This window comes from Bicyclus anynana, chromosome 20 (assembly GCF_947172395.1).
Source record: "Bicyclus anynana chromosome 20, ilBicAnyn1.1, whole genome shotgun sequence".
In the NCBI taxonomy this organism is placed as follows: domain Eukaryota; kingdom Metazoa; phylum Arthropoda; class Insecta; order Lepidoptera; family Nymphalidae; genus Bicyclus; species Bicyclus anynana.
The window spans coordinates 12566170-12580089 of NC_069102.1; the positions used below are offsets into that span (position 1 = coordinate 12566170).

General features: G+C 36.3%; 1 protein-coding gene across 1 annotated transcript in view; it reads right to left on the reverse strand.

The window, feature by feature from the left end:
- Positions 1-13920, reverse strand: part of LOC112047664 (sodium/potassium/calcium exchanger Nckx30C) — a 98527-nt gene that overhangs the window by 53074 nt on the left and 31533 nt on the right. The gene's annotated exons all lie outside the window — the stretch shown is intronic.

Here is a 13920-nt window from a genome sequence, read left to right on the forward strand (position 1 = left end):
AGTAAATTTTTTGGTTCACTGTGACCGTTAAAGTACATGCAATAAAAATCGTTTAACATAAAAAAAATAATAAGGCCCGTTTTTTTGGAAAAACCTTACTTTATAAAAGAAGAAACCGAAGTTGGCTGAAACGTTTATGATTATTTTTCGTTATTCAATAAAATAACGAAAAATAATTATCAAGCATCAACGTAATTTTTCAGCACATGTTACGACTAAACTGCATTTTTGTATCTTGTACAAAAACCAATATAACTTAAAAACCGTAAAATTTTGGCTTACATATATTGCATTATTTTAGTAGGCCTTGATGTCAGCTATCATTCTGTAGAATAAGTCGTACTATTTACGGGACACCCTGTATAAACAACAAAAAAGCTTGGAAATGAAATGTATTATATGACTGGCTATTTATACACCTATTGTTAAATGGTGCTAAACTAAAAAATAAAAAAACTGCCTGAGTTTGTTATGGGCTCTTCTCGGACCAAGACGCATTTGGAACCTACGTAAATTTAATTTTAAGTTTTCGACTAATTATTATCACCATTATCTTATAATATTAATATCTGACCTTTCGAAAGTGCTTGTTAGTTTACAAGTACTTTCGAAAGGTCAGATATTAAGCCTCATTGAAATAAAATGAATATTGAGTATTATTGCCCAATTTAAAAACCCACTACAGGCCTTTCCAAGACTTGGGTGCTATCTAGGCCTCATAAGAAGATGAACGAGCTTTGTTCGGGGTGTCTCTGCGTGATCGAATCAGAATTAATGCTCGAATCAGAAAGAAGAAGAACCAAAGTCACCGACATAGCTCAACGAATCGTGAAGCTGAAGTGGAAAGATCCGATGGCTGTCGGGGTCCCAAAGTGCTGGAATGACGACCCCCCACTGACGACATCGAGTCACAGGGAATTTCCCGAATATTAGATCGCCTGTTTTTTAAGAATTTTGATGTTTTCACAACTTCATGGGGCCGTAAACCTGAGTATACGGATTAAATCTACACTAATTTTATAAAACTGAAGAGTTTGTTTGGTTGTTTGCTTAAACGCGGTAATCTCAAGAACTACTGGTCCGATTTGAAAAATGTTTTCTGTGTTAGATAGCCCATTTGTCGAGGAAGGCTATAGGCTATATATTATCCCCGTATTCCTACGGGAACGGATACCACGCGTGTGAAATCACGCGGCGTCAGCTAGTTTCAAAATAAAGAGTCTTGACAGACAGACAGATGGACAAAGTGATTTTATAAGGGTTTCGCTTTTCCTTTTAAAGAAAAAAAAAAAGGTCAGGGTTTGAACTGCAGTGCCCACATCTGCGTTCCACTTCTATAGTCGTCAAAAGCTCGCTCTTATTATTGCAGCTTCCATTGTTGTTCTCAGAACAAAGACAGTGGTCTTTAAGATAATTAAAACAGTTACATAACAATAATGAAAAACTTGTTTTATAAGAGACGCTGGGATTCTAATTAAACAGCCTGCTGTAGCCAAAGATTTTATACTATTAGTATTAGACATGTCACAAGCGCATCGAAACTGAGGCGATTAAATGTGGCTAATTGTCTTCATTTCATTTAGTCGCATAATAGATAACGAAAGTTATTTAAACAAATAATACCTAAATATTGTCTACAATGTGTTGTGTGTTCAGAATGTGTAAAAACTATATGTAATATGTCATCGTAAAATTGTAAATACCGTTAGATTATATTTTGTCTCGCGAGATTGTTAACTGTAGAAAATTGTGAATCGCAACATACTGCTTACAATTTAACTTGTTAATATTCGGTAGATTGTGATGAAGAACATAACAAATAAAAAAACCTAACCTAACCAATGGGTTCTGAGTCACTCAAGTTCCCGTTTTTGGATTCAGTTGTGGTTCCGTAGGGGACATATTAAAGATTAATTAAAAATGTCGTAAAACGTTGTAGCAAACTTTTTTTTACAAAGTAATGATTTCATTATGAAAATAGAATTATCAAGATTTTTTAGATATAATTATATTAATTGCCGGGTGGTTAGGGTCGGCCAGGGCCAGGGACAAGCATTCTCTTTTCAACGACTTTCTGCGGTGATTTTTAGACATCTAACATATCTGATAGAATAAAGTCGTTGGTCACATATATCTCATATTAAGAAGGCTAAAGTTTTTCAGCCCACGCTCCTACCCTGGCTAAGCACAGCTAATTATGAAGTTAGGACCGTGGTGGTTTTGAAAGGTAGAAAATACTGAAGAAAATATTTTTTTTTTACAAGATATTATGAGGAATTATGTCTCTAGTTGCCAGATCGTTACTTTTGTGGACACTCTTCGCTAGACAATATTAGTGTTCTCTGATAAAATCGGTGGTTTTCAAAGGGTTGCCGCGAAGTTCAGTTACTGGTGACATGATCGTACTTACCCATATTAAGAGCATGACAGCCTGTGCTGCTATGTGTTAGTACGGTATAATTGTTGAGATCGGACCAGGGCCCCCGGGACTACAGAGCTCCTTGTAATCCAGAATCTCACTTGATCTGGTTCTTTCCAGATAATCATGTAAATATCTGTTTCAATTCAGAAATGACGAAAGACAAAAAAAAGCAATCTTTTTTCCTTAGTTAAGTGTACGCCAAAATAATGGATACATCCTACAATTTTGTTTCTTTTTATTTGTGAGATACTCATATCTTTACACTGAGAACAAATTGTGATACAGGGTTCCTTTAAGGCACGCTATGCCACTGGATCGGACTGTAGCGGCTTTAGAAGATAGAAGATTTGGAAGGAAGGAAGGACACCATTGATGAGTTCCTTAATGATAAAGGTGCTTGGAGGCCAATGAACCTGCTTTCACCTTCATACAGAGAGTAAAACTATAGGAAATTGTTATGATAATACTGTATGAAGCAGAATATTCTTCAAAATACTCTTCTCAGCAGAATTTCCCTTCTGAACCGGTGGTAGAGTCTTTACACATAGTCAACTGACTATTCAAAATAGCTTGTAAACTGAGACTACTTTAAACAAATGAATTTTGAATTTTTAAATTTTGACCAGACCCTCAACAGTCCAATTAGCGTAATTAGCGTTAATGGTACTTTAAGTCAGCCACTGACGATCGAATAAGCTTATCGGATGGTGAGTGAATAGCATTATCCTTAGCATACTCATATTTTACAACGAGTATGAGGTATCAGGTATGTAACTCACAATTTGTTGCCACCGGTAAGTAAGGTAATTATGCAAATCCTGTAGCCACACGATAAATTAAAACCGTTCAACAAACAAGAAATAATTTGTTTACATTTACATCCATTAGCGTGAGAAAATAATGTGCCTGTTCATTCACTTTTAATCATAGTTCATTTTCGGACACAAATTAAAAAGTATGTGTTTCAGATACACTGTGTTTGAACTAAATAGTAGGAGAGCCCAGGATGTTAAATTTGCAGTTACTTAAGCGTTATGGAGATCGATTAGATTGGTAGATCAGATGCTTCAAAGGTGGGGGAAAAACTATAGACTTAAAAGAAAATTTCATTACATTGGCTTACTGAAATCGTTTGAAAATATTAGTGATTATTTCCTACAAAATAAAAAAATATCGCGCTCATGACTCGAGAACAAGGGCATATACAAAGGCTTTATTTTGTAACTTTGGAACTCTCCCAATACCTTACGTTAGATTTTCTAAATGTACACATTTTAGCTATTAACTACTACTATTAACTTATCCATATCTGACGTGCTGGTTGAGTATATCTTAAATTAATATTTTTTTGGTTGCCCTTATACCCAACATTAAACGCTCATACATGGTTAAGATACTCAACAACATGCGAGTTATACTTCCTTATGTTCCACGCTCGAGTAAAACCAAGAATCTCCTCTTGGTTTACTATAAGAGCCGGTTTTGGGCCTACATAGTTTACATACCTACCTATAAATTGAAATTTTATATAGCAAATGTCATCCGCTGCTTATTGGTGGATATCACATAGTAGGTAAGTAAATGATATTTCGTCGAATGATTTGTAAATTCCGTGGGATTTGTAAAAATTACAATTTCACGCGAACGAAGACGATTTTAAAAGGGCTTTTACCGCCATAAACATTCCTGAACTAATTGAACCGAATATGTCAGGATGATGGCAAGAGACCTGATAGATTTACGCTGGTTCCCTGGGAAATGGGGCCTTAATGTAGGACGCTACTTGTGGGAGCTAACTTATGTTTGAAATCTCATATTAAGCCGAGAGAACTGTAAAAGATACGATTTATACTTGGACGGTCGTGGCTAAGAAGAAGTTCTACCTCACAAAGGCCACCTTGAGCCAAACTCCATAGTTGTCTACCGTTTTACCTAGGAGCATAGACTGACAAGCTTAACATCAAAACACCCAGAGTACCACGGAGACCATGGAGTCACAGTGGCAAAAAAATCTCTGAATTATTCACCGCAGGTAGTTGCCTCGACTGGTGACAGAAGGGCTGGCTAATTTTTCGCTCAAAGGTTTAGCCTGGCTACCCAACCCGGAAATGCAGCCAATAATCTTGCCACCATTCCATGTGGGTATGATTTGTATAATCAGGATAGTTAGCTTAAGTTTACTATTGTATTATTTATCAAAAATGTCGTTCAGATATCAAAATTTTAAACAATTCTGCCAGAAAAAGCCATTATAAGAATATTGAATAGATATTAACTCAATATCCCGACAATAGTAAACGCCTGTCCCTCGACACCATTCTCTACTTTCGTCAACTCATAGCTGGCTTGTCGCCCTTTAGGCGCTTAGGAATTTATTGACCCGATAAAGACATGCCCACGTCACTTCCCTCCGCACAATAGCTACTAGGACGGAAAGGTGGAACTGGGACCCGAAATGACCTTAAATGAACGTGGAAATGCCCTAAATAACACAATGGATGACGTCCGGCCGAGTTTCTCCCGGATTTGGCATTTTTGGCATCAATTTAGAGACAGCCGCCTTCAAAATAGGTTGTTTGTAATTTTTGGAAACATTTTATATTTTATTTTCACTTATTTTTATATTAAAGGGCATTTAAATTAAGCGCAACACTTTGATATATCAAGTAGTTTATTTTTAGTAGTACTTTGTTAAAAAACATTTATGGTCAACACAATCAAACGCTTAAGATAAATCACAGAAAATACCGATGTCATTCTTAGAGTGTTTAAAGACATATTGCCCGTATTTATGTTTAAGAACTTAGCCATGTGTTTCAGTTGATTTAGGATCTTTTTTATAATATTACTCAGAGCGAAGCGAGTAATGAACAACTAAAGTATAATGCCTGCCGCATTGTCTGTACTATAAGAGCACTTTAAGTAAAAAATTGAATTGGTATTTTTAGGCGACCCATCTTAGACCTAATTATTGCTTCAAGCATAAAAAAATTAATTAAAGTTACTTAAATTTTGATTTTGAGTAAATCAAGGACATTAATTACTAAGGGTCAGTTTCACCAATTCCGTTAGCTTTTAGCGTTTTCAGTTGTGTGGTCTAATTGTAGGTTTAATCACTTTCTTACATCATGTCAAATGACAAACTTGTGAATCAGCTATTAGACAGTTATCAGAAAATGGAGAAATCGGTCCTAACCCTAATATGGGCAATTTTGTTACCTTGTCAAGACCTTCTTGATTGATTTATTGTAACGATTCTACAGGTTTCTCAAATACTTTATGTACCTAATGGACTCTTTATTAGTCCTAGATTCGCTCATAAATTCAAAGATATTAATAGCCAACACAATGGAGAGGAAGACAAATGTATTAGCAACAATTTACTCTGAAAGCTTTGGTGCTATTAATCTTTAATACACAAAGATAAATTATATTCATTAACTCACTAGATATCGTGTTTTCAGTGTGAATTAGAAAACCATTTGGACCTTAGAAGCCTTCACTTTTTTATATTAATTTCGAAACTTCCACAAGAATCGGTGAAAATAATACCCAAAAAAGTTCAATCCGTTGTTTATTTAAACTTTGAAGGTGGTATTTTCAGAACAGGAAGTCTTTTAATCCATTTCATAGACTAATTTTATTGTGGATGAGGATTATCTTATTATTCGTATATTTACTATAGATGAAACGACGATGCAGTTACTTTTAAGATACTTCGGCGACGAAGATCAGCGCAGTCTTAAATGCCTTCACCTTATTTCCCTTAAGAAGGCCATTACCTTTTACTTTGAAGTAAGAATGAAGCTTGTCAGTTAAATAGGTCAATGACTAATTTTAATCAATAATCACTTAACCTCAATCATCTCATATTTTCAAAAGCAAAAAATCTTCATTTTTAACTAATTAAGGAGGATCTCAATTCGGTTATTTTTATTCTTTTTTCATTGATTTTGTATGTCTCAATAACTTCATTACTCACATCACAGCTTATGCCATGGCTTCGCTCTCGTTATTGAACAAGTTTTATATAAGCACTTTTAAAAAGAGAGTAGTTACTTTACCAACGAAAGCCGATTTGGAAAGCCAATTTCGCTGAGAAGAGACAGCAAGAAACTGAGAAGATGCTCTTGTAGAAAATATTATAATTTCTAAATCACGCTATCCTATCTTTACTGCAGAAAAAACATTGTGTCATTACAAAGGCCTTGAAATATATTGTAATCTTCTACCCACTAAATAAATGGTTTTTGAGACATCATCCCTGATTTCCTCTTTACACAATTTACAGTTCAACTGTATCTGCGTTAGCTATAGTATCAGCAAATAAGCGATTTGATATTCTTGAATGCAGAAGAAAGTAGACTCTATTGCTTTCATGAATGATAAATTGTATAACCTTAGTAAAAATGGTTATGAGACATTTTTAGAATTTTAAAGGCATGTCAAAAATAAATTTTATTTCCTCACTGCGTCAGACTAAGCAAGTGTCTAAGTTGGAACAATTCGCGTCTGACATTGAGTCGGGCCTAGATTAGAAACGAGGTCATAGCATTTCCAATCTGGAATGAAAAAAGCTTTGTGTTCCGACCGTGAGAATTTCTTTTCATTATTTGTTTTACGTTACAGTAGTAGTAGGGCTATTATTATATTTTTCTCCTCCCATTTCGTAATCTACTCAATATAAAACCTCAAACTATATCACAAAGACAAAGCTATTCATTCCTACAGGTCGCTTGGTAATGTTGGTAATGTTGTTGTTAAAATTACCACACAGGTAAACCGTGCTACTATGATTTTTTTTAATTTTTAAGTGGTTCCATGGTATACGCTACTAAAATTCAGGCTTTAAGAGAAAAAATGTAGGAGGCCATGCCCAATACCAATTATACATACTCGTATACCAAGCTTTGTTAATTCTTTAAGGCTGAGATAATCTAAAAAAAAAATCACCATCCTGAGTCGCTTGCTTCCAGCAAATCCCAGCGACTCGCTTGATATCGTCAGTCCATCTGATGAAGGTTCGACCAAAACTGCGCTTTCTAGTGCGGGGTTGCCATTCCTTGGGACCTCAACGTCCATCGTCTCTTTGAACTATGTGCCCCGCCCTTGTGTGACGGTGACTTAAGTTCTTCTGCTGATCTCCCCATTTCTTCGATCGCGAAGAGATACTCCGAGCAAAGCTCGTTCCATCGCCTGCTGTGTGAGCCTTCTTATGAGGCCTATAGTCTAAAACCAAGTCTCGGAACCAAAGGTCATCACTGGCAATACATACGCATACATACGCACTGAAGACTTTTGTCTTCAGGCCCTGAGGAATTTCGGACGAAATGACGTCGTGCAGTTTCCCGAATTGGTCCAGCCGACTTGGATTCGGCGGTTTACCTTTTTTCTCGAAATCGGACCTACCTAACTGGACCATATGTCCTAGATAAATGTACACGTCTACAATTTCGGGTGCAAAGTTCTCAACTATAACTGGGTGGAGCGATACATGAGTTTACATTACTTTCGTTTTGGCAATGTTCATTTTAAGGCCTACCTGTTGAGATACTCTGCTGTGAAGTCTGCTGTATTGGGTCAGCGTGATGGACTATTAGCCTAACCACCTCATTTCGAGAAGAAACTCGTGCTTTACAGTGAGTCGATTACGGGTTGTTAGTGATAAGTCTATAAAATAGGTTTTAAACTAGGATTATGTAACAATGATGGTATTTCCGCACCGGAAAGCGTAGTGTTGGTTGACACTCCATAAGCTGGACTGACGACATCAATCGAGTCGCTGAGATTCGCTGGATGCTGGCGACTCAGGATGGTGATGTTTGGAAGTCCCTACAAGAGGCCCTTGTCCTGCAGTGGACGTCCATCGGCTGCTAATAATGTTGACGATGACGTTACACTGCTTGGTTACTTACCACCAGGTGAGTTCGTTCAAGCCCTTACCTTACCCATTATCAAGTAAAAAGGTTCTAAATGTCTAGTTGGTTCAGTAGTTAGTCTATGTAGTTTAGGATCACGAGGTCCTGGGATTCCTGGGTCAAGCTATGCAGTACTGAGACTACTTCTTTCTTCTAAGAATTTTTCAGTAAATTTTCTCAGCCGCGAGTTTGGAAGTTCGTGGTGCTACAATTTCGTGCCTCGATGTTACGCCATCCGTCTTGGCCACTATCATTAACATCATTAAATTAAAAAATATCAACCTAAGCCCGCCAATCCACATTGGGGCAGCTTGGTGGGTCTAAGCTTCCTCCCCTGTAAGGAGGGAGGCCTGCACGGCTATTATCTAACGATGTTTTGTATAACTCACAAGTACGAGATTCGAATTCACCGCTATCTTTCTCATTCTATAGTATCGTGTTAAACAGAGAGAGATAGAGGTGAACTTGAAACTCGCACTTGCGAGTTATAAGAATATCGTTACAGAATAGCCTAGCTGGTCCTGTAGTAGGCCGTGATGGTTCATATCCCCTCCCCTGTAAAGGGGGGAAGCCTGGTCCTGTAGTACGAGGTCGTTAAAATAGGCTGATAATGATAATGAAGTTCTTAAATATACTTATAGTTAATAAAAACAGTAGCTCGCCCGCTTCACTAAGGAATTTACTAATCTAGTTACTCTATATTAAAATTCTAGTCATAGACTCTCTAGACCATGCTCTATAGCTAAAATATTATCAACTCTCATTATAAATCTATCATATCTTACTAATCAATATAATGACCTGAAAAGATGCAATTAATTCTTAGTCTATTCAACATCAATTCAGAGGAAATGTAAAATAAACCATAAAAAAACATGTCTGTCTCAGGACGGGACAGAAGTGATAACTTAAACCTGCTGACGTTTGCGTGAGAGAAAGGGAAGCCAGATAGAGTGGCGCCGTAACGCGTTACGTTACGAAGTAGTACCCTCCCATAAGAAGTTATCACACAACCGAATTGAGAATTAGCCTTCTTCTGAAGTCAGTTAAAAATATATTTATGTCGATGATGATGGTTAGTAAATATGAGTACAAAAGTAATAATCTATACTAATAATAAGCGAAAGTAAGTCTGTCTGTTTGTCTATCTGTTACGTTTTCACGACTAAACGATGAATTTTGATATAATGGTAAATGGGACATTGGAGCAAAACATAGGGTACTTTTGATCTTAAAATAAAAATAGTGAAGTGAAAGGGGGTGAAATAGGGGACGAAAGTTTGTATAGAAAGTCCTTCATATTTAGAATTACAGTTATAGAAATTTGTTCATAAATATAATATGTTTCAACAATTTGAAAAAGGGTGGTGGTTCGATCCCCGCCCCGTTGGTCTATTGTCGTACCCACTCCTAGCACAGTCTTTCCCGACTAGTTGGAGGGCAATGGGAATATTGGTCATATTATAAAAGATATGGCAAATATTCTTTAAAAAAAAATGGGAATATTTTTTTTTTTTTGGTGATGAGGCCGACCGCTCTTACCGTTGAGCTATTGAGGCTATTATTATTTTATATTTAACATCTCCTTTCCAACCAAAAAAGAATTACCCGACCGTATATATATATATATATATATATATCGTTATCAACCCATATTCGGCTCACTGCTGAGCTCAAGTCTCCTCTCAGAATGAGAGGGGTTAGGCCAATAGTCCACCACGCTGGCCCAACGCGGATTGGCAGACTTCACACACGCAGAGAATTAAGAAATTCTCTGGTATGCAGGTTTCCTCACGATGTTTTCCTTCACCGATTGAGACACGTGATATTCAATTTCTTAAAATGCACACAACTGAAAAGTTGGAGGTGCATGCCCCGGACCGGATTCGAACCCACACCCTCCGAAATTGGAGGCAGAGATCATATCCACTGGGCTATCACGGCTCTTATATATATATATATATATATATATATATATATATAATTGAGAAACCTCCTCCTTTTTTTTGAAGTCGGTTAAAAATATGGCAAATATTCCTTAAAAATAAGTGGTGAAATAGGGGTTGAAAATTTACATTGATTTCCACGCGGACGAAGTTGTGGGCGTGTAGTCAAATATATAAAGAATAATCGATTTGTGTTGTATAGTTATTATCCGCAAAATCCGACGAATCCAAGCGAAAACGTCACCTGGATCTGAGAAAATCCGTTACGTAGGTAAGAAACATACGTTTCACTCGGAAACCGAAGACCCTCATAAAATGTTGACTCTACAAAGTAATTAAATATAGCTGACGCCGCGCGGTTTCACCCGCGTGGTTCCCTATCCCGTAAGAATACGGAGATAACATATAGCCTATAGCCTTCCTCGATCAATGGGCTATCTAATACTGAAAGATTATTTAAAATCGGACCAGTAGTTCCTGAGATTAGCGCGTTCAATCAAACAAACAAATTCTTCAGGTTTATAATATTAGAATAGATTGCAGATTTTGGAAAGTCGTTTGTACAATAACGTCTTTATTTCGCTGGCGTGCACATATTTGACCAGGGTAAATATTTAATTAAATATCTCAATTATGAATTTGGAAAATATATGAACTAGAAGTCACCCCATTCTCTTGACATACTAGTATAGTATAAGTATTATAGAGTTAGTATATAGTATATGAAGAACCTCCTCCTTTTTTTAAAGTCGGTTAAAATATTTGATTTTTTACTATCCCGAACTAAAATACTGTATAACATTTTTTATCCATTCCATTTGCTAATGTTTAAACGAGATATAACTTGATAAAACGAAAAGTGAAATAATGTGTCGGCCATTTTGAATGTATCGTACGCGAAGTAATAAAGGAGCCGATATCAGCCAACATGCGCCAGCCGCTGAATTGCTGTCAATAAAACTGAAAAGCCCCGAAAAGCCCCGAAAAACCCCGAAAAGCTCCGAAAAAGCCCCAGCCTGAGATAAGAGTGAATAGAATTCGGAGAGTTTACGGTTTCTTTACATGACATGTGATTTTCTAAAGGGAATGAAAATGTACGTATTTACATGATACATCATTGTCAATGTTAAGGCTTGAAGAGTTATGAACAGCTTTTAGTGAATGAATGAGTTGTGTTTCATTATTTTTAGTGATCCATTGCAGGGTTAGATATCTCTCATCTTATAAATTGTTATTATTTAATAACAAGTAAGACTTGGTCGCTAACTGTGGGCCTTAGAAGGCTCAAAGTCACTCAGCGGGCGATGGAGAGAGCTATGCTTGGAGTTTCTCTGTGTGATCGAATTAGAAATGAGGAGATCCATAAACGAACCAAAGTCACTGACATAGCTCAGCGAGTCGCGAAGCTGAAGCGGCAATAGCCCGATCACAAAGTTTGAATAGCAGAGGGACGTTGAAGTCCTAAGGTGCTGGAATGGCGACCCCGCACCGGAAAGCGCAGTGTTGGTCGACCCCCCACTAGGTGGATCGAGGACATCAATCGGGTTGCATAGAACCGCTGGATACTGGCGGCAAGTATTAGTGGTACTGTATTTGTAAAATTTACACAAATACAGTACTATTACTACTACTATTTTTAGTATTAGTTAGTTTTAGTTCTACTACTAATACAGTAAATACTAGAAAATATAAAAAATTCAAGGAATTGTATAAAATTCACTGCTTTGCGGCGTGAATAAACCCAGGACCTCCGCCCGCTGTGAATGCTGTGAGTCTAGAGCGCGCCTATACGAGTAGGTATGTGCAATACTCATAGGTTTTATGGATTAACATGGAAACAATTTTTATTTTAAAATTACAAAAAAATATATATTTATGATCCCCATGACAAGCTCTTTCATTTGATATGTAACACGATATAGTTTGAATTTTTATTTATAATTTTCCATGTTGCAAAAATTTTTGGTATGATAGTCTCGGAGATAAAAGGGGTGAATGAACATTTTTCTAAATTTCAGAGTTTTACCAAAATCTTCAAAAAAGATCTATTTCTAATTGTATATATAATTTGAAAGTATTGTTTTTCAAATTCCAAAAAAAAATATTTTTGAAATCCTCAATCAATGTATCATACGACGATCAACTTTCCATCTTACCCCCCTTAAGTGCCCCCATATTCAATTTACCTATTCTCTGCATTTGGGCATTTGGGTGATATGTGTACCAAATTTCAATTGGACTGGTCCGGTAGAGGAGAAAACAGACATACATTAAAATATGCGTGAGTGATATTATATAAGGGTTCCGTTACATTCGGAACCCTAAAAAATATGTACTTTAAAAAAACCTTTTTTTCATCACATTACTATAATTGAGGAAACAAATTAAATATCAATTTATCCTCTTACACAAAACTTATCTGCAAATAAATGTTTCATATAAATACGAAACTACCATTTCAGACTGAATACTACAGCAATGTAATGAAAAGACCGAGTGACTTTCAACTTTGTTGCAATAACAATAAGATTTCATTTCCATTACGAGCCACTCCACGTGGCTCACAATTGGAATGAAAAGCACCTAAAAGTTGGTGAAATAGGTCACAATGTTATTCTTAGGGTTCCTTGGTGGAAAAGGTGACGGAACTTATTTTAAATTGGATAAAATATTTATTTTATCCGATTTGTCTTTCTATATACAGTTATTTATCGTACTTTTATTAGGTACGTTTATTTGTGGCTTTGCCTATGGATCGGTACTTTTTTTTATTTTTTTTATTCTTTACAAGTTAGCCCTTGACTACAATCTCACCTGATGGTAAGTGATGATGCAGTCTAAGATCGAAGCGGGCTAACTTGTTAGGAGGAGGATGAAAATCCACACTCCTTTCGGTTTCTACACCGCATCGTACCGGAACGCTAAATCGGTTGGCGGTACGTCTTTGCCGGTAGCCTCTCACCAGCCAACTTTAGAATTTTTTACCTTATATGTTGTTATTTACCATGGAAACCTGAGTTGATTACGTTAAAGGCTTGCATTCATAATTTAGTGAACCTATAATGTATGGTTGCAAACAGATATCAACGTTATAATCACGTACTTAGAGTAGCAATTTCATTAACAGTGACAGTGATGTGAACCTTCTATAATGATTTATCAATTAGATTTCATACAAACGAAATAAATGCCTAACCACGTGTTTCCCATTTACAAATAAAATAATAGATACCATATTTATTTTATTTGTAAATGGGAAACACGTGGTTAGGCATTTATTTCGTTTGTATGAAATCTAATTGATAAATCATTATAGAAGGTTCACATCACTGTCACATTATTTTTAACCGACTTAAAAAAAGGAGGAGGTTCTCAATTCGAGTCCATGTTTTACACCGAACAATATAACAAACAAATCACAAAATAAGAAGTAGGATATGTAAAAGGCATCCTTATCGCTTCACAGCGATCTCTTCCAAGCAACTTTAATATTAGGAGTCCTAAGGGTAAAAAACACAGGTACACAAACACACATACACAGACACAGGAACACAGATAAACACATAACTAACATACCCATTTGAGGGTTAAAAAGCTCGTTTATATGAAAAAGACTGAATAAACAGGTTATTGT